This window comes from Macaca mulatta, chromosome 9 (genome assembly GCF_049350105.2).
Source record: "Macaca mulatta isolate MMU2019108-1 chromosome 9, T2T-MMU8v2.0, whole genome shotgun sequence".
NCBI classification, from domain to species: domain Eukaryota; kingdom Metazoa; phylum Chordata; class Mammalia; order Primates; family Cercopithecidae; genus Macaca; species Macaca mulatta.
Window position 1 is genome coordinate 85,843,468 of NC_133414.1, and position 22,096 is coordinate 85,865,563.

The following is a 22,096-nucleotide window of genomic DNA, read 5'->3' on the forward strand; positions in this document are numbered from 1 at the left end:
GGAGGAATAAGCTCTGTGTTCCAAATAAGCTAGTGTTCCAAAGCACTGTGGGATGACTATCACTAACAACAATTTATTGTATATTTTTCAAGTAGCTAAAAGAGGATTTTGAATGCTCTCAGCACAAAAACATAAAAAATGTTTGGGGGAAAATGCTAATTACCCTGATTTGACCCCTAGATAGTGTGTACATGTATCAAAATATCACACTATACCCATAAATATAAGTATTATGTGTCAATTAAAAATAATAATAGAATATATAACCAAAAAAAGAATGATTGTAAGAACCAAGACTGATAGGCTCTAAGCATCAGTGTTAGTGAGTGGGCTCTGGAGGTAGACATCCCATCTATTGAGGGCCTGAATAGAACAAAAGGTGAAAGAAGGGGATTCACTCCTCTCTTCTTCCTGCCTGTCTGCTTGAGCTGGGATATTGGTCTTCTCTTGTCCCTGGACTGGGATTTACACCTAGTTTTCAGATTTTCAGACTCAGACTGAATTACACATTAGCTTTCCTGGGTCTCCAGCTTGCAGGCAACAGATGGTGGGTCTTAGCCTCCACAATTTCATGAGCCAAGTCCTTATAATACACACACAGACACACACAGACACACACACACACACACACACACACACACACTTTGTTCTATTTCTCCGGAGAATCCCGACTAACACAATATTGTAATAGGTCTGCTGGAATATATGACCTCTAACCAGTTTTCTGTCTTCAGATATTGTGGGACTGTTGTTAGCTAAATTCCTCATGTACTCTCAGGTCTGGAAAATAGCACCACCGGATAACCAGCACTTTATAAATTTCAAGGGAGGTTATGGTGGGATCTAGAAGTTTCCATGAACTTGAGGCAAAAGAGGGCCAGGATGAAAAGTGCCACGATTAAAGGATTTGAATTCTTTTGAAAGCAAGATTTTGTTTATCAAAAAATGCTTCTAGGTCTGGGCGCGGTGGCTCACGCCTGTAATCCCAGCACTTTGCGAGGCCAAGGCGGGTGGATCACAAGGTCAGGAGATTGAGACCATCTTGGCTAACATGGTGAAACTCCATCTCTACTAAAAATACAAAAAATTAGCCAGGCGTGGTGGTGGGCACCTGTAGTCCCAGTTACTCGGGAAGCTGAGGCAGGAGAATGGCATGAACCCAGGAGGCAGAGCTTGCAGTGAGCCTAGATCACACCACTGCACCCCAGCCTGGGCGACAGAGCGAGACTCTGTCTCAGTAAATAAATAAATACATACATAAATACATAAATAAATAAATACATAAATAATGCTTCTAGTTTGATGACTTGATTCACCATTAGTAAGTGATGCTCACAACCCGTCTTCCTCTAAAGCTGGGTTTTGTGGGGTTAGGATTAGGAAAGGCTTGCAATGACTGTGTAGTATCGTGGTGCCCTAACAGGTCTAGGTGACGAAAGAGCACTCATGGTTTCTAAAGGCAGTCACTGGAAGCAAAGAAACCTCTGGCACATAAAGATCCTTCTGCTGATCTTAGTAATAAAGAAAGCTTTCTAAGTGGATTTGGTAGCTCCAAATCCACCTTGAAATCTTTAAAGGACACTAATAAGGCCTTGACAAAATGGTTAACCGTGTCCATCAACCTATATCATAACTTTATGTCTTTGAGTCCTAATTTTTTTAAATATCCTCAAAGATCCATTACTAAAATGCATCCATTGCCTTTGTGTTAGAGAATGAGCAGCAGAAGAAAATGATATGGGCCAGGATAGGATTCAAGGACCATTTAGGGGTAGCAGGTAGAAGGGGTGTTAGTGGCAACTGGGGATAAGATACGTCACCCAGATGAGAAAAGGCAATGAGCTGATTCTAGGGAGTAAGACAAATCTCAATGGATTGGCTAGATCTTAAGGTCAAAGTCAGAGTTAAGAAGATCAGAATTTAAGATCACAGAACTGGTGAATAGAAATCCAGCTGTGCTTCTCACTCAAGGTGGGTACCCTGTGATCATAACACAGCAATATTGGCCAAAGGAAGGGTCAGAAGCATACAATAAGTTCTTACTGCTGATTGAGGCAAAATCTGATATTAATTTACATTAATTATCTGGGGTATAAAGAATGTGTCACCTCCTCCTGTTGAATATGGACGTATAATGTAATTTTACTCCCATGATTAGTTTATATTATATGGCAAATGTTTCCCACCCTAATATAAATATCTCATAAGATTTTCTATATTTCATTTTTCTCCATACACCTTGTGATCTCAAGTTCCATGCCACTTTGGGGATTTCATGTTTGACTGAACTGCACAATAGCTGACGTATGTGCATCCTAAGCAACCTCCTCCAGGAAGCCTTCTGTGACAGCTTTTCCCTGAAATTGGGTCAAGCACTCAGCTATACAAAATGCACAGAATGTATCCATTGATTTACCTCTCACTATTTTTAAAAGGCATGGCACACATTTCAAAAATATAACAAGTTTTTTAAATGAATACAAGAAATTTGAATGAGGGAAAAATAAATTGAGGAAAAGTAGAATAAACTCAGAGTAAAGAGTAAGATATAAAATGACTGACACAGAATCTTGCTAGAACTGAGCCACAAATTCTGGCTCTCAGCTTTCTAGCTACAAAAACTAAGAGAGACTCAATCACTTAAGTAATCCATAGTGGCCCTACATGCGTTTGCTTGTTTGTTTTTAAGAACACCTGCTCCTAATGCTGTCATCTGAGAAATGTATTCCTCTGGTCTTCACTGATCATTCGCATTCAAAATGTGAATGGTCAGTGAAACAGCTTAGAGGAATAACCTGGTTTGAACATCTGCAAAACACCCTATTTGTCCCCATTGACAGAGGTACTGTTTAGTGTCATTTAGCCCCCAAAATGAGTAAAATCCAAAATTTGGGGAAGAACACCCAAAGAGTGGTGACCAAGGAACATTAGACAGAAGAATAATCACTCCATGATTCAAGATCACAGAAGTCATCAGTGAGTGCTAGATAATGGAATCCAAGAAGATGGAAAGAAACAGGCAGCAACTGTCAGGGAAGGCACCAGCCTGGAGGAACAAAAAACTGTTGAAAAAGCAGAGAAGATCTTCAAGTCACAGACAGACATTAAGTGGAAAACATATAGTGCCAGGAAACAGAACATAGAACCATCCAGAAATGTCCCCACAAGAGGAGCCTTAGGGATGTCAAATTCCCTACGACTGCACCCTCTCTTTAAAGATAAGGGAACTAGGCCATGCACGGTGGCTAACGCCTGTAATCCCAGCACTTCAGGAAGCCAAGGCAAGCGGATCACGAGGTCAGGAGTTCGAGACCAGCCTGGACAATATGGTGAAGCCCTGTCTCTACTAAAAATAAAAAAAACTAGCTGGGTGTGGTGGTGTGCACCTGTAATCCAAGATACTCGGGAGGCTGAGGCAGGAGAATCGCTTGAACCCAGGAGGTGGAGTTTGCAGTAAGCTGAGATCTCGCCACTGCCCTCCAGCCCAGGCAACAAGAGTGAAACTCCATCTCAAAAAAAAAGATAAGGGAACCAAAGCCCCAGAGAGCACAAGCATCTGACCCCAAAGTCACATGGCCAATGTAGACGCGACACCTGTGACTCTGTTTTCCACTTTTGATGATAGGAAATGAATACACGTGTAACCCTCCCCAAGCTAGTTAATGGCTGTCTTGACTGAGGAAGCCAGAAATGAAAGATGGATGAGAAATAAAAGAGTCATTTGGAGAGAGTAATGCTCACTCTCCTTTTATTCAGACCTCTACTACTGCTGTGACATTTATGTAAATAAGGTCATTAGTAACCTAAGAGAATTATTGGGATTATTACAGTGCTCAGTGTATGGAGTGCTTACTGTACACCAGGCACTCCCCTAAATATCCTCTTTGCAAGATCTCATCGAATCCTGCAACAGTCCTAGGAAGCAGAAATTGTCTACATATCAATCAAGTAAACAGCCTCAACAAGGTTAAATGATTTCCTCCCCGTCACACAGTTCATCGGGGGTTGGGGTTGGAGACAGGTCTGTTTGACTTTAAATGTGTGTTCATTCTTCAGCCTCAGAAAATATTTAACCTTCCATTTAGTGGGTAAGAACAAAGGAGGCGTGTTCATTTCTATTACCAGGACAGATTCATTCAGCTTTAGGACCTCCCTACAGAATGGGAAATGTAGGACAGGACTGTGTCATACAAGCGGCTCAGCAGCAAATACACTCAGGGTGCTGCCTGTAATTCCACTTCATGGCTCTCACTCAATATAATATAGGGACATTTGTATACATGCAAATATAATACAATAAAGATAGTGCACGCATGGAGTCTCTGCCTTCCTGCTCAGTCTGCAGCAGGTCATTTGTGAAGCTCCGCGGAGCCCTGACCTAGGGCTTTGCTCCCTGAATAAAAGCAGCCTGAATGGTAAATGCGCTTGCCTTGAACCAGAGCCCACTGCAGTTTCCCTGCTGGATGGCAGTTCTTATTGGACCTGGTACAGTTCTTATTTCACAAATCAGAGCTTAAACCTTCACAAGAGGATATCGATTTGTGCTGTCAACACAGCAAGAATCCAGAGCTGGGAGCTGAGGGAGTCTGGCCCTTTTAATCAATATTTTCTTACTCATTAAAGCAGATGTCTGATTTAACTTTTGATTTTAAGCCAGACTCACAGACTGAGAATCAGTGTTCTGATGATGTAGTCTTTACTGGGCAACAAAATCTGCCCATTGCATCAACATCCCTGTCTCTCTCTCTCTCTCTCTCTCTCTCTCCTTTTCCTTCTTCCTCTCTTTACTCTTCTATATCTTCTGTACTTGATGTTTAACCCAGGCCCAGCTGATACCTATTTTCTGCTACTTTTGCCTCAGAGAGATCCAAAGGGCAACCTTCAGCACACAGCCAAACCTACCCGACCCCAGGATTCTATTGTTCCCAGGATGGATGCATCATCCCAAGAAATAATTTTGCCTTTATGGGCTGTTTAAATCATCTTATTCAGATGGAAACCTCTTAAGACTTAAAGATTTGAGCAGATAAAGGGCAGCGAAGATCAACAAACTTGTCAAAGGATAATTCATAAGAGTCATAGTCCAAATGCCTCCCTGGGAGTAAGTTTAATCTAACATTCCTCTCAAACCTCCTGCTCATTTAGGCAGCACTGCATGGTGCAAAGAACACAGGATTTACAGAAGTGCAGACCTCGTTTGGAACTCCAGGTCAGCCACTCACTAGCAGTGGAACTTAGGGTGAGTAATTGTACTATAGACTAATTTTCTTCATCTGTAAAATAGAGAAAATAACCACTGTCTCATGAGGTTGGTATGGAAATTGAGTTAGATAGAATAAATAAAGTGCTTCTCAGGTTCGTTTACCAGACAATGCAGGAACTCATTTAAAATAAAACAATAAAAATAAAAAAGAGAAAGAAAGTGATTTGTAATCACATAATTGCAGTTTCATAATCACTCATAATCTCATAACCAGTAGCCCATAGTAAATTCTCAATAAATGTTAGGCCTTTTCTTTGTCTTTCTCTCAATTTCATCTCTCTTTCACAGTACCCCCACTCAGTCTTTTTTTCTTCCTGTTTCTCCATTTTCTGCCCCCCTTGCTATTCATATACCTTAGGCTCTTCTTCTCATCATCCCCTTTAACTGGACTTAAAACCATAGACTGTCAGCACCAGAAGAATCCAAAAGAATGTATACACTTTAAGATAAATAACATGCCCCGGATCACAGCTACCACAGGCAGCACTCAGCCCTCCTAACTCTCAGGCTCTCACATCCTAGTCTCACTCTCTGTTTTGGAGTTTTAATTCTTGAAGGTGGTAGCTCTCACAGTTTTAGTACATTTCCCAGAGAATAACCCAAAGTACACGATTTGTCTCACTAATTCTAGAATAAAAATAATTAATACAGCTCTCATTTAAAAGTTTGATATGATGGTGGATTCATTTCAGTTAAGCTGTCTCAAATCCCACTTTTTTTTTTTTTTTTTTTTTTTTTTTTTTTTGCGACTCTGAGCTATGGAGTATCTTTTCTCTCCCACTTAATGTCATTGGTGGACTGAAGCCAGTACATACTGGCTCATGAGAGCCAATTCTTAGCATCTCTTTCCAATTCTGCATTCAGTGATATCACATTGGTAACTTGAAATTGGCAGTGGTGGGAATATTTACATCATAGAAATTGGCAACCACTATAAATAGGCTTTTCCCCCCCCCGCCAGATAACCAGGAACCAGTTGTTGAACACTTACCAGCACACCAATGCGTAAGTTCTCCACACATGTGTTTGTTGATATACATATGCAGAGGGGCCACGGGGAAAGAGAAAGAGATGGTTATTTCATGACTATAACACCCTTTTTCTCGGCAGTCCTGTTTTGCTTTAAGAAATGTTTAAGTTTGCTTTTGCAATAATGATATCCTACAGAAGCCTATAAGCTTTGCCCTGTGTGCACAAGATAATGAATTTAGGCCTTTGGAAATCTGTCACCTGCTGGTCATGACAAAGGCTCTATTAACACTCGGTCATGTAAATTTGCTCTGCCTTGGCTCTTTAGAAGATGAAGGTGTCTGCTGGACCATGCATACACCTGCATCAGTTTTATCCTATTGATTTCAATGGAGAGTATAAGACTGTGAGAATTTTAGTCTTTAAGAATTTCTGTGAGTTGCTATTGGCATCATTGAGCATTTCATTGTTCATATCCACATTTCAGTGAAGCTCATTTCCTCCAAATACAGTATCTGCTAGTAGCCAAAAGGCCGTGCACTGTCTGTCTCTGAAGCCAGACAGCCTGGGATTGATCCCAGCTTACTAGGATTGTCTTACTTACTAGGACATTCCTCAACCTCTCTGTGCCTAGTTGTAAAATGGGGATAATAACAGTATCCACCTCCCCAAGTTGTTATGAGGATTAAATAATAATTGGTAATACATATCACATGCTTAAAACAGTAGCTGCTGGCACACAACAGACATTCAGTAAATGTTAACTATTAAAAAAGAGTGGAGATAGAAAGTTTATCACAAGGTTAGATATTCAAGCCCCAGATTTTAGCTGGCTAAGTAACGATGAGGCTTGGAAAATCCCTTAAGGGAAAAGTTTGGAATATTACTACTAGAAGTGTACGTCAGTTCTCCCAGCTGTCAGGGGCTCCCAGAAGCTCTGTGATGGGAGGTCCTCCTGTTCTTTCTTCTCTCCCACTGAACGGTTCAGGGATCTTCCAAACCGCAGCAGCTGGAGAGTATAGCTGAGCCCCCTCTCCTTATCTGAGGCAGGAGTTCAAAATCTTAGTCCCCAGGGCAGACATGAAGGGTGATATTCATATGAAGACCCTACCGCAGGCTTTGGCAATAGTCTGATGATTTATGAATTAGGCACAATTCCTGGATGGGAGCCTAACCTCCACCTCATGATGGCCATCGCAGAACACAAAGGGGTAAGATTCACAGCAGTAAAGGAATTAACCTCTAGATAGTCCTCAGGCTATTCCCCAATATTCTAATTCTTCTCCTTCTAAGTACATGGAGGATCGCACTTTCCCTTCTTGCTCCTTGTTAGGCAAGTTTATATGTCTTATTTTGGCCAATAAAATGTGAACAGTAGTGATATGTGTCTCCTTCAACCTTCAAGAGCCAGTGAGGGATTTGCCTGCTTCCTTCCACTGACCATAGTGGCTGGAGACGTTCCATATAAGGTTTCATCAGTTTTTATCCCTGAGTGTGAATAACCCGAGAAGACCCCCAGATTACCCACAATAGACACACAGTATAAACAAGATAAAACTTCACTGTTTTCAGCAACCAACACCTTGGGGATTGTTTGTTCCCACACAAAGTCTATCCCATCCTGACTGATATAACCTTAATTTTACTCTAATTTATACAAAAAATATCGATAAGACATTTGCAAACTTCTTTCCTTTATTATTGATGACAGATTATTTATAATATACCTCATAACAAATCTCAAAACAAAGAAGTTAAAAATCACTAATTTATAGAAACAAAGTTTATTTTATATAAAATTCATTTTACTGTTTTTCTATAAATTTTATTTATTTAGCAAGTTAATTTATCTTCATTTTATTTATTCTTTATTAGATAAAGTGATCCATGTAAAGACTCATGCCTAAAGGAAATCAAACAAAAATCCTCCAAAAGTCTAACAATGTAGACCTCTGTGAAAGAAATTCAATGGCAGAGGAGTGGCTACATCAGCAATTCCTGCTACCTTTCCCTGGAAATTCCCCCCTTTACCCTGGAGTTACCCTTTATTTATCTCCTAATACCACTACTCCAGTCTCCATGAATTCAGTGCCTCCCCAACTGGATTCTAATTGCGCCTATACTTTTTTCTCTTTCTCAGCAGAACTGAAACAAATTGGCATTTTTCAAAAATAATTTTTCTTGAAGGACGATAGAAAAGGTGAAAATAAACAGAATGTAAATATATTAATAGAAAATACAAACAAAATAATTCATGCAGTTAAAAACAAAACTGCTCAGAGGGTCACCATGATAACTTGCCTTTGGCTCCAGTTTGGCTGGCAGTGTCTGCAGGCACCTTGCTTGAACTTCTTCCCTTCTTGTTTCTGACCTCCATATGGTGAGAAACATCTTGTCACTTACTACATGGCCACAATCTAACTAAACATCTTGCTCCAGTCAAGGACCAATGCCAGAACCACTTTCCTTGAATCAAATATGTTCAGCCCTCTAACATTCTCCCTCTCGGTCTCAATTATTCTGATTTAAGGACACCACATTTATGATTCATTCTCAGGAGAAGAGGGAGAGGCATCCTTAATTCCCACTGCTGGAGTTTGCCTTCCCAAACTCAGGTTAATAGCTTTGTCCATTTCTATAACTTACCTTGTCACCAGCACAGTGCATTCAAACACACATACATGTGCACACCCATATGCTCATAATACTAAGGAAAGTGATCTTACCTAATCAATATAATCTAACATTGAATCAACATATATATATATATATATATATATATATATATATATATATACACACACACACACACACACATACACACACACACACGGGCTGTATTTAAATAGCATATCAGTTAAGAATATGAGCTTTGTGCAAATAAACACAGCTTTAAGTTTCGGCTCCAGAATGTTGTAGCTGGAGATCCAAAAGCCAATTATTTAATTTGCTAACATCTGCTTCCTCAAGTGTAGAATAAGAATAATAGTAGTACCTAGCTCATAAGATTGATGTGAGATAATTCACATAATGTGAGAGAATCAATGTAAAGCAGTTAGCATAGTGCCTGGAACATACGAAGTACCCCATAACTTTTAGCTAGTAGTAGCAGTGGTGGTGACGGCAGTGGTGGTGCTAGTGCTGGTGGTTGTGGTCATGATGGTAATCGTAGCAATATTATCTGAAATTGTCTTATTTCACATTACCCTTACATTTCTATTGTAACTCCCATAGTACTTCAGCTTTTTTCCTACTGAATGCCCTACAGAGTAATTTTTAAGTTCTTTAGAAATTCAAAACACTTTAGTAATTATCACCTATTCTGAAATATTACCCATGTTATCAGCAAGACATCGCCCATTCCCCAGTGCTTCAGAGCTATTCAAATTTGCTGATCTGACAGTGATGCCATTCTGACACCTTCAATAAAAGGCTTCCCTTATTTCCTGCCAAACCACAACATCTACTTGCTTGAAACTCATCCAGATCAGATTCAGTCCTGTTTTTGGAAACATGTATGTGCCCCCAGAGAATTCAAACACTTAGCAAGGTACTGAGCAATTAAACTTTGATGGCCTATTTTAGAAACAGAAAAGGGAAAGGAGAGGAGTCATAGAGAGGGAAAAAGAGAAAAGGGAAGTGAATTTAAGTGGCTCAGCTGGGTTTAGGGGAAAGAGGAATGTGTCTACTCATTACGTACTTCCCTTTGGAAGGAAGTCAAATGCTTTCGTTGAAAAGCACACAGAAAGCTTTCATGATTTCGTACACAGACAAACTCATAGATTAAGGCAAAGAAGGCCCCAATGTAAACAGATGCAATCAGATATTATGTATCTCAGCTGTCATAAATCTAACCTGATCTGGTTGCAAGCAGCAGGCAGTGTGACAACTTTTGGGGTCTTCATGGCCTAAAAGCTCTAATTAGAAGAGCATGTCAGCTATTTGGTCCTCTTCCACTATTCTTTTGGGGAATTATTCTACTCTTCTTATTCTAATAGAGAAGTCTTTGAACAAGGAGTTGGATTCAGCTTTCTCTTTGATGATTGGCTTATCCCCTAAATACTTCTACCTCTGGCACAGAAACAAGGGCCCTAAAAAATAGCCCTCGGTCTTCTCTACTGTATCTGAAGAAACTATGGCAGGTCAAACATCCAAACCAAGCAGTTTTTTGAGGAAACATGTATCTATTGGTCATTTGCCAAGTGCAGACACCCATGCTAGTCACTGTGGAAATACAATGCCTATAAAGTTCAGTCTCTGCCTTCCAAATGCTCACAGTCCAGTCACTTAAGGGAAGAAAAATTCTCCACCCCACGCTACCAGGGTGGCCTCAGGATTTTACACTAGGCCCAGCCCATTCTAGCCCACACTGATTTGTATCTCCTTCTTAGGAACCAGAAAGGAATTTTCCAATTTCATTAGACATTAAGATAAAGGGAACAAGCCTAGTCATATCTTGCAGATAAACCAACCACTTCAATAAAACACTTTAAAAGAGGTGACTCCAGTAGCAAGACACAGAATTCCAAGTTCAATAGCTCAAAACAGCAAAAACCATTTGCTGAGAGGAAATAATTGCCAATGACGGTGATCTGTTCTTTCATCAAAGTATCTTGTGCTTAGAAGAGAGAAGAGTTTACCCAAACGCCATCTGGGATCCAAGAAGGACACAGAGAAGAAAGGTGCGCTAAACCATAGAAGTCCCATTACCATGCTCCACAGAGATCCCCAAATCCCCCTGTGGGTTAAGTCAGAGAAGAATGGACAGAAAATTTTGATTCCTTTACCTCAGAACGCCCTTCAGATTAGAGAACATGAGTCACTTCTGAAAATTTGCCCAGTAATTCACCCTGATCGTAACCCATAACTCCCTAAGAAATATTTATATGTGATACACCTGTAAATTCTGAAACCATTTGAAACTGATTTCTATTATATCACTTTGGGCATCCTTCTGATGTACTAAGATAATCTCTAAAATTCTGATAAAGCCCCAAACCTCCAGGAAAATCCACAGAAGGGGCCTGGAGGTGTATTCTGAATCAGTTGGATGTCTGTTGATCAATCATAACATTAGCTTAACTAATTAGAAAACTAATCAATAGTGACCAAACAAGCACATCATGATCTTTGGGTTTGCACTAATATTCTTCAGTATCACTAATAAAAGCTAACATTGTATTAGTCTGTTCTCACACTGCTGTAAAGAGACTACCTGAGACTCGGTAATTCATAAAGGAAAGAGGTTTAATTGACTCACAGTTCTGCATGGCTTGGGGAGGCCTCAGGAAACTTACAATCATGGCAGCAGGCAAAAGGGAAGCAAGGACCTTCTTCACATGGCAGCAGGAGAGAGAAGCCAATAAAGGAGGAACTTGGCAAACACTTATAAAACCATCAGATCTCATGAGAACTCACTCACTATCATGAGAATAGCATGGGGGAAACTATTCTCTCATGATCTAATCACCTCCCACCAGGTTCCTCCCTCAACACCTGTGATTACAAGTCAAGATGAGATTTGGGTGGGGACATAAAGCCAAACCGTATCAAACATTAATTGAATACTTACCATGTGTCAGAAGTAAATCGTGGCAAAGTGAAATTAAGTAACTTACAATCAGTCACACAGCTAGTAAGGTTGAACGGGGTTTAAACTTGGCTGAAAAGCGGGCCAAACAGGAAGACCTGGCTACAGAGTTTTCACATTAACTACATGCTCTATTCTACACCATCCACAAACCAAATGACCTGCATCAGATGCCACCTTATGTTTCTATCAAGCATTTTCTTTTACTTTAAGAGAGTTCACTACCATCTAGTTAAGCATTAAAATCTTATTTATCACACCTGCAGTCAGGATATTTTTCCCTTTTAAATTTTTGTGAAGATATGGCAATAACACATAAGAATCTGACTTGCTTTTTCCGTTGTCTTAAAGCCATGGCTCTCAACTATGTCTGCACATCAGAACCATTTGGGAGTGTTTTTAAAGATGAATGATGTCCAGAAAATTAACTCTGAGATTCTGATTAAATGACTCATGGGTGGATCCTAAGAATCGGTATCTTTAAAAATATTTTCCAGGGGAGTCTTAATGCATAGTTAGGATTAGGAACTGCTTCACATTACAGGATAGGAAACCCATGCTCCTCTGAAAAGGGAGGAATCTGGATTCCTTTGCAAGGCTGGCATAACAAAACACCACAGCCGGGTTGCTTAAACAACAGAAATTTGTTGTCTCACAGTTCTGGAAGTTGCAAGTCCAAGATTACAGTCTTGCTTCCTCTTCTCTTGGTCACTCTTCTATGCATGCACCTCCCTCCTCCTATAAAAATACCAGTTTTATTGAGTTAGAGCCCCACCTGAGCAGCCTCTTTTTAATTTAATCACCCCCCTTTTAAGATCCTTTCTCCAAATGCAATCACATTCAGAAATGCAGGGAATTGAGACTTGGATACGTTACTTTGGGAGGAGGGGGGATATTCAGTCCATAACAAAAAGAATCATAAACTCTTTTTCCTTCCAGTATGATCTCTTCACCTCTTCTCCTTCCAGTTGATTCAACACCCTGCTGCCAGATGAATCTGCTCAGACTATATCATTCCTCTACTCTGAATTATCCATAATCCCCATTGCATGAAAAATAATGTTCTAAATCCTTAGCCTGATCAATCAGGCTCTTAACTCTGTGGCCCAAGTTCACCATTCAGCCTCACATTCATCTTCTGCCTTAGGTGACCTACCCCTCCTGCTGAACTGGTCCTCCTCAGGAAACTCATTTGTTCTTATTCTGGGATGCAAAGAAATCCAGTTCTGGCTAGCCCTACTCCTCAACTCATCATCGGGTGGCAGGGGGAGGGTTGACTACTCATTTTCTTTCTTTCTTTATTGACTTTATTCAGGTATGATTGGCAGATAAAAATTGTATATATTTAAGGTAAACAACTGGTTGTTTTGATATATGCATACATGGTAAAATAATCACCATTATGAGCTAACTGGAATACTCATCACCACATATTGATTGATTGTGGTAAGAAATGCTTAAGATCTATCCTCTTAGCAAATTTCAGTACAATACATTATTGTTAACTATAGTCACATTGCTGTATCTTAGGGCTCCAGAACTCATTCATAATCTTGTGTAACTGAAACTTTTACTCTTTGATCAACATCTCCCATTTCCCTCTCCCTTTACCACATTTCTTTCTTTTACCAAGATCCTCTCCCTTGAAGAGATTTTGAATTTCCCCAAAATGTGACTAACAGTCACTTTTTCCTTTGGCTCAGGAATTCCTCCAGACTTTGACTCCTTTAGGCCCCCTTGAACACCTGCACTCATTGTCTCTCCTTTGCACGGAGCTCCCTCTTCCAATACAATAGCTATACGGATTTGGAGGTCCAACCTCAGACTGCTAACTCCAGCTTTCAGCCATTCTCCCTTGGCTTGAAGCACAGCCATCTCAGGCCTGTCCTGAACACCCATCAGAGACGGCTCTGTGTGGGCAAGGGTCTTAATCTGTTGTGTTCACTTAGGTGTCTCAAGAGCCTAGAGCAGTGCCTAACACATTGTGGGCACACGGTAAATATTTCTTGAGTGAATGAATGCATGAATGGGCACATCCATCAAGACCTGACTGAGGATGAGGAATCATTCCCACTTTGTAAAGTAAATTCACCTGTGTTGGAGGAAGGCCCTTATTTCCACTTAAAGCTGTCTATCACGTAATGGGTTATTTAACACAGTCATAATAACTAGAACCCTGATTAATACTACATAGCATTTGTATTACCCTTTGTACTTTTCAATGCATTGTCCCATTTATTATCTCAGTCCATCCTCATAATGATCTCATTTCCCTATTACAGATAAAAAATGAGGCAGAAAGGTAGCAGGACTTGATAAAAGTCACAGAGCTGGTCGAGCACAGAGATGGGATCAGAACTGGGGCCCCGTCTCCAGTCCTGGGCTCTCCTGGTGCTGCTACTGCTGGGCTGGCACCATGCCCTGTCAGACACCATGGGGCACACATCACCATCAAATCACAAATCTGCTTACTGCATCTGAAGGGATTGTGCAGAATGTTGATGAGTTTCATTCAGGAAAGAAATATAAAGCTTAGGTAGCAGGTGCTTTCATTCACTCTGTACATTTAGGGTATTCACAGGTTCCTACCAAATCAGGATAAGAGAAAAAGGTATTATTATTTAAAATTATAACTTCCCCTTAAGGAGAAAAAAGAAATAAATGAGGAGTGACTAGTCAACACCCCTTGATGTACAAAGGTGGACCTGATGGTGAGTTGAGAAGAAGGCTAGCAAGAGCCCAGCTGTTGTGTCAGGAATCTGAAAGCAGCTTGGCTGGGTAGTTCTGGCTCAGGGAGTCTCACGAGGTTGCAGTCATCTGAAGGCCCAACTGGGGCTGAAGAATCTACTTCCAAGTTCACTCACATAGTTTCTGCCATGCCTCTGTTTCTCACTGGCCAGAAGCCTGAGTTCCCAGCCACATAGTCCTGTCCATGAGGCTGTTCACGACATGGCAACCAACCTCCCCCAAACTTGGAGATTCGAGACACAGCATGAGGCAGGGACAGATGGGGGTGAGGTGCCTAGGAGAAAATGTAAGGTGACCTTTATGAGACCTCCTCCAGCTCAAGCCCTGAAAGAGTGCTCAAGACATAGCTGCAGTCTTTTTTATAGCCTCCTTTTGGAAAGGATATACCATCTCTTCTACCATATGCTAATATGAGGTGAGTGCACAAGGGTGTGAATTCCAGGAGTGGGGGATTATTGGTGGTTATCCAGGATGCTGGCTACCACAGAAGTTTTTCAGCTTTCAGGCCACACACATGCAAGTTCTCATGTAGATTATGTTTCTTTCTAAAATCCCAACTGGATTCCATCAGACAAATGTGGGTTACCAGGAATACAGCTAAAGGAGCTCTGTCTCTGCAACAGCATTATTAGTAAAATCCTTTTAACAAATGTCTGTGAGGCTAGCACTTCCTTAATTAACTGATGTAGGAAGAAAATGATGTCGCAGTATACCAAGGAATTAAGGGTTTGGAGTCAATCATCCGCATTTGAATCCTTCTTCTGCTGATTACTAGCTGTGGGACCTTAGGCAAGTCACTCACCTTCTCTGAACTTCACCTTTGTATCTAGAAAAATACTAGTTCCTAAGGAACTCATGAGAAATATGGCACTATTCATTCATCCCTTTAACACGCACTTCCAAGTACCTGGCTTATCATCAGTGCTGAATCAAATGCTTGTTAAATCCACATCTAAATCTAATCTGATTGTCAAGGGTCTTCCTTAAATATTACAGGAGGATATTAGGAATTATAACTGAAAAGCTTTCACATACTTTGTAAAATGTTTTTCCTTATTCTATTATCTCCTTTTAGTCAAATTGCTTTGTTATACTAGGAATGTTTCTTCATCTATAAGCTGTAAATAATTAACTATAAGTAAAATTAAATATGCGGCTCAATGAGGAAAAAACAAAGTGATGGAGGAGTGTGGAGGCAGGAGCAATTAAAACAGTGAATATTGCAGGACATTTTATTTTCTGCTGTTTCTTCTTCATTCTGTAAAGTTATGGTACTATGATTTGATCTATCTCCCAAGATTGTTGAGAATCAGAATAAATGTTTAAAGAGCAAATATTCCACTGTATCTGTCAGAGTGCCTGATACTGTAATAGGAAAAAAAAAAAAACAGAACAATTGTTTGTTGATTTATGAAGCAAGACTTTTTAATGTTGTTCTCTTTTCACCAAAACCAAAAGGGTCTAAAGATTCCTTTAAGCTCTGGCGTGTGGTCCTGCAGTGGTGACTAAACTATATCATCAAGAAACACCTTGCAGGCACGCACTTCCCAGCTCCACCTCCTCCAGTCCAGTGTTTTCATGCTGGATTCCTGCAGTGGAAGAAAGCCACTAGGAAGAAACAGCTAAAGCAACAGAAACATGGGGAATGAAAACACCGTATTCTAAAATCTGATATCAGATAGTCAAAGACAGAACAGCCATTATTGTCTACAATTAGAATACAGGCTCTGATAGGATTAAGAAACCCATTCAGTGTGCTCTGTGTGGACCAGCAGGAGTCAGGGACGACAGAGAATGCTGGAAATGTGTGACTTATAGACTGAGGCTGGAAGGTGGGATAAAGGAGGATGAAGAAAGGAGGTCAATAACATGGCAGAACCCCCAGGACTGATGACAAAGGCAGTGTGGGAGACCAGAATATGCCACCCCAAAATATGAAGGATAGTTGAGCTGAGAGCAATTAAGAAGAAGCAGATACAGAAAAGCTTTCTGCCTTCCATTTGTGTAAAAGCAGGACAAAGATTTACAATCCCAAAAGATATCCTGTGCACCCCTCCTCTACCAGGGAGAACAAAGGTTAACCATTGAAGACTACTTTGTACACATCATCTGGAGATGATACCAGAGGAATCTATATTAACAATCTTTACTAGCTAACTTTAACCTGCCTTCCCTCAAGATGCTGTCCCTAGAGATTCAAAGTCCTTTTCCTTTGTCTTGTTACTTGTCTAAAAATTTACTCTTCTTTGTTGAAGATGTTAAATTAACTGGAATTCAAAGCTACTTCTTTGAGAATTACTCATTCTCTGGGTGTCTCCCATGTATATATGAAATATACATGTTAATAAACTTCTGTTTATTTTTCTCTTGTTAATCTGCCTTTTGTCACAGGAGTCTGTTCCAACTAAGAACCTACAGGGGTTATTTTTCACCTATAGCAGCCAGTGAGAAATTCTCAAAGGAATGCACAAGAGACATTTTAAAATCAGTGATGTCTGATATTCAACTTTAATTTAATTCAACATCTTCAATAAAGATGAGTAAATTTTTAGAGAAATGACAAGACAAGGAAAAAGGACTTTAAGTTGTTCCCTACCCTGGGCTGTGTTTCTTTTCCATTATCCACAAACCCTAAAAAAAAAAAAAAAAAAAAAAGCCTACTATTCATAACAGATTTGTGTTGATTGTGCTTTTAGAAATTAAGGACAAAGGTGGGAAGGGGTAGCGTCCAGGCAAGAGGTCAGTGAGTGCAGGATGCAGGAGCACAGACTATAGCAGGTAACCACGGACAGGAAGGCAACCCCGGAGACTGACAAGGAAATGGAAACCTGCCTCAGCAAACCTGCTATCCCAGGGAAGGTACTGGGACACCCCGCATGGTACTTGGGATGGGGTTTATTTATAAATCACTTAAACCGTTCTATCACAAGACCAGAGGATTTGAGAACATTTGACAACATATATTTGTATGTATGTATACTTATATATGTACATGCATGCATGTATAATGCATATAGTTAAGAATATATGTATGTATATGTAGACACTTAAAATAACTTGATAACTGCATGTGGTTAGGTGATATAATGTATATAAAAGCTTAGCTCAGTTCCTGGCATACAGTGTTCTTCATTAAGTATTACTTAAGCAAGAGGGTTAAAAAAAAAAAAAAAAAAAAAAAAGGAGCCTAACATCTAGTCCTAGATTTCCTTTCAGGAACAGACAGTGCTTTTATTTAGAACAATGCAAAAAGGCGAAAGATGCAATCCTGAGAGCAGGAACTGTTGTTTGGAAGGGCTTTTCCTCCCGACTCCCTCTCCAGGACATATGCCAATGTCTTGAAACATTTTTTGGTTGTTGAGACTGGGGGTGGGAGGACTGGTGTCTAGCAGGTTGAGGCCAAGGATGCTGCTAAACATCCTAGAATGCACAGGACAGCCTCCACAACAAAGCATGGTCAGGCCAATATGTCAATAGTGGTGAGGTGAGCCAAAGAGACAAAGCAACAAGTGTCATTGATAAAGTGTTCTGCATTACACAATAAACAGGAATTCATAAAGAGAGAAGAAAAGAGAGGTAAGGAAGCAAGATGGACGAAATATGTCACCACTATTGACACATTGGCCTGACCATGCTTTGTTGTGGAGGCCATCCTGTGCGTTCTAGGATGTTTAACAGAATCCCTGGCCTCAACCTGCTAGACACCAGTACTCCCACACCCAGTTTCAACAACCAAAAAATGTCTCAAGACATTTGCATATGTCGTAGGGAGAGAGTGAGAGGAAAAGGATGGCTAAATAAATAACATGACAAAAACGCTAGAGGAATTTTAAGAGCTAATAATGTCTAATACGCAATCTGAGATTGTTTTCATAGATCTCAAAAAAACCCTTCCCTTGTCTCCCCAAACCTTCAGCAAAAGCTGCCACATGCAAAGACCTCGAATGAATAGATTGTGCAGATGGTGTGTGTGTGTGTGTGTGTGTGTGTGTGTGTATGTGTGTGAGAGAGAGAGAGACAGAAAGAGAGAGAGAGAGAGAGAGAGCGGAAGTAAGGAAGTCTCACATCTGGGTCAGAGAAAAAAGACAAGCATCAAACCCCCCCAAAAAAAGAATAGGAATCCTGCAGAGACAGAAAGCCAGAGACAAAAGTGCCTGAAATAATAAAAGCACCTAGGAATTAGAGGACTCTGAAGGATGGGAAAGATTTTTCCAGAGCACTTGGAATGTGGCTTTGAACCACACTTTATGTAGATCATAAGGGACGAGGAGACTTAGCTTCCATAGAGATTCTACCCCTCATAATTATCAATTTTAATGTAAGTTCATTTTATACAGTCATTCTCAACTATTTTAGCTTTTGTATAAGGCCCAAGCTCAAAGAACGCTCCTGTATTTTTAAAAAGAAGTACTTTACCTGAGAGATCCCACTTGCACACAGTCATATGAATGAGTCCAGGAAAGGCCACCCAGATAGGCAGAACTGGCTTCAAAGTGGGGCCAGAGCCCACCATAAGTCCCTCTAGGAATGTCGCACATTATAATAGGATCAAGTATGATGAAAATACAGATGTGAAGTGCTTTAAACTGAGATGTTCCACTTAATAGGCAAAGAGATAAAGTAGTATTTCCTCTGTCACAATACTATAAATTCGAATATGGTCTGTGGAAGGAAAAGGTGATAAGTATTGCTGTGGGTCAAAAAATATACATATTGAAAAAGAAAAGTAAAAAAGCAGCATTCAGAAAGCTCAATTTGAAAATCACAGAACCGGCCGGGCACAGTGGCTCAAGCCTGTAATCCCAGCACTTTGGGAGGCCGAGACGGGCGGATCACGAGGTCAGGAGATCGAGACCATCCTGGCTAACACGGTGAAACCCCGTCTCTACTAAAAATACAAAAAACTAGCCGGGCGAGGTGGCGGGCGCCTGTAGTCCCAGCTACTCCGGAGGCTGAGGCAGGAGAATGGCGTAAACCCGGGAGGCGGAGCTTGCAGTGAGCTGAGATCTGGCCACTGCACTCCAGCCCGGGCTACAGAGCAAGACTCCGTCTCAAAAATTAAAAAAAAAAAAAAAGAAAATCACAGAACCTCTCCCAGAAATGACAAACAGTAACTTGCGAGCAACAAGAAGGCTTAGCACCAAAGATCAGTTGGCTAACAACTAAGGGAGCACAATGAAACCTTGAAGTGCTCTGCCCTGAGAGTTGTTACCAATGTGTAATGGAATTTAGCAATAAAAAATAAAGAAAACAATAAGAGCTTTCTATTTTCTGCTAGTATGGAATTCCTGACAGCTCATCTAACCCTTTGGTGTCCAGATCTCAGAAGCCACTTAATGCAACAATGGCTGTCCAAGACCAGAAAAACTATGCAATAATAGTTTCCCTGCAAACCATGAGTCAAAAGAAATAGATATAGCCTGACACTCAGCCTGTCCTCTAAAAGGTTTTAAAAAACCAAAGTGAGGGCTAACCTCCTCCATACAGGCCATGTCAGCTATCTGGACAAGATCACAGAAGCATACACTGCTTGTCGAGTGAACTGAGCTCCAATCAACAGAGAAGCCTTCTTTGAGCTCCTGACAATTTAATTTAGCTTAACAATTACATCTGCAATTTGATCATACAACCTTTCCCTCTTAATGGCCAATAAAAGTGATGCTTCCCCTAAGACATGGAAATCTAACATGATTAAGGCGGGGGAAAGAAGAGAGTCTAACTTATTTGGTTCAACCAAACCCTCCCCTCAATGTTCACGCCAGTTTTCCATTCCAATCTCCATCAATCTTCTTTGTTGTGACTGCCTATTGATTAGATTGGCAATACACAGAGAACAGTGTGTGAGTTCTCTCTGAATTGATCCTCAAGGCAGTGGAGAGAGTGTCTCCAAAGAGTCCTCCTTCTGTGGGGTTAAGGCGGAATTCAGAGAAGTTATTCGTTTTTCCGCTATTGAGTAACCATTTTACTATCTGTATGTATCCCATAACATCATGTCATTGTAAACCTTGAATATACACAATAAAATTCATTGTTTTTTTAAAAAAAAATACAAATTCAACTCTCACAGTGTGGAGGCCAGAGATCCCAAATCAAGGTGTCAGCAGGCTGCACTCCCTCTGAAGGCACTAGAGGAGAACCCTTCCTTGCCTCCTCCACTGCTGCTGACTGCAGGCATTTCTTGGTTTGGGCTGCATAACTCCAATCTCTGCCAACATGTTCACATGGCTTTCTTCTCTATGTATCTAATCTCCTTCTGGCTTTCTCTTACATAAGGGCATCTGTTATTGAATTTAACTCCCACTCAGATTATTCAGGATGATCTCACCTCAAGATTCTTAATTACATATGCAAAGAACATTTTTACAAATAAGGTCATATTCACAGGTTTCAAGGGTTAGGACATCTGGAAGTCACTCTACAATTCACTACGCTGGTATTACCTGAAGTTCTTTCATTATATTTTTGCTTCCCCAGGCCATGATTAAATAGTGGGAAAAAAAAAAAAAAAAAAAACAGGCCAGGCGCGGTTGCTGACACCTGTAATCCCAGCACTTTGGGAGGCTGAGGTGGGCAGATTATCTGAGGTTGGGAGTTCAAGACCAGCCCGACCAACATGGAGAAATCCTGTCTCTACTAAAAATACAAAATTAGCTAGGCATGGTGCCACATGCCTGTAATCCCAGCTACTCAGGAAGGCTGAGGCGGGAGAATCACTTGAACCCAGGAGGCGGAGGTTGTGGTGAATTGAGATTGTACCTCTGCACTCCAGCCTGGGCAACAAGAGTGAAACTCGGTCTCTAAATAAATAAATAAATAAATAAATAAATAAATACCATCAGCAGACTCTTTCCCCCTCTTTTCTATTCTTCCCCGTAACAAGAATATGATAGTAGCTAACATTTCTTGTCCTCTTTCCATGTATAGGCCACACTATAAGCATTTTTATGTTTTCTACATAAGGATTAAATTTAATCTTCACAAAAATCCCATGAGGTAAGCACCACCTTTATCCCCATTTTATAGATGAGAAAATATGCAGAGGAATGTTAAGAAAACTTGCCATGTGTCCCCCAGTTGATAAGCAAATTAAACCCAGGGAACTTGCACCTTTTTTGACAACTTTATTGAGATATAATTCATATACCATATAATTCAACCATTTTAAACATACAATTCTATGGTCTTAGTGTATGTATATATAAATATATATTTTGTTTTGTTTTTTGAGACAGAGTCTCACTCTGTCTCCCAGGCTGGAGTGCAGTGGCACGATCTCAGCTCACTGCAACCTCCGCCTCCTGGGTTCAAGCGATTCTCATGCCTCAGCCTCCCAAGTAGCTGGGATTACAGGCTTGAGCCACCATGCCTGGCTAATTTTTTGTATTTTTAATAGAGATGGCGTTTCACCATGTTGGCCAGGCTGGTCTTGAACCCCTGACCTCGGGTGATCCGCCCACCTCGGCCTCCCAAAGTGCTGGGATTACAAGCATGAGCCACCGCACCCAGCCTTGGTCTTAGTATATTCA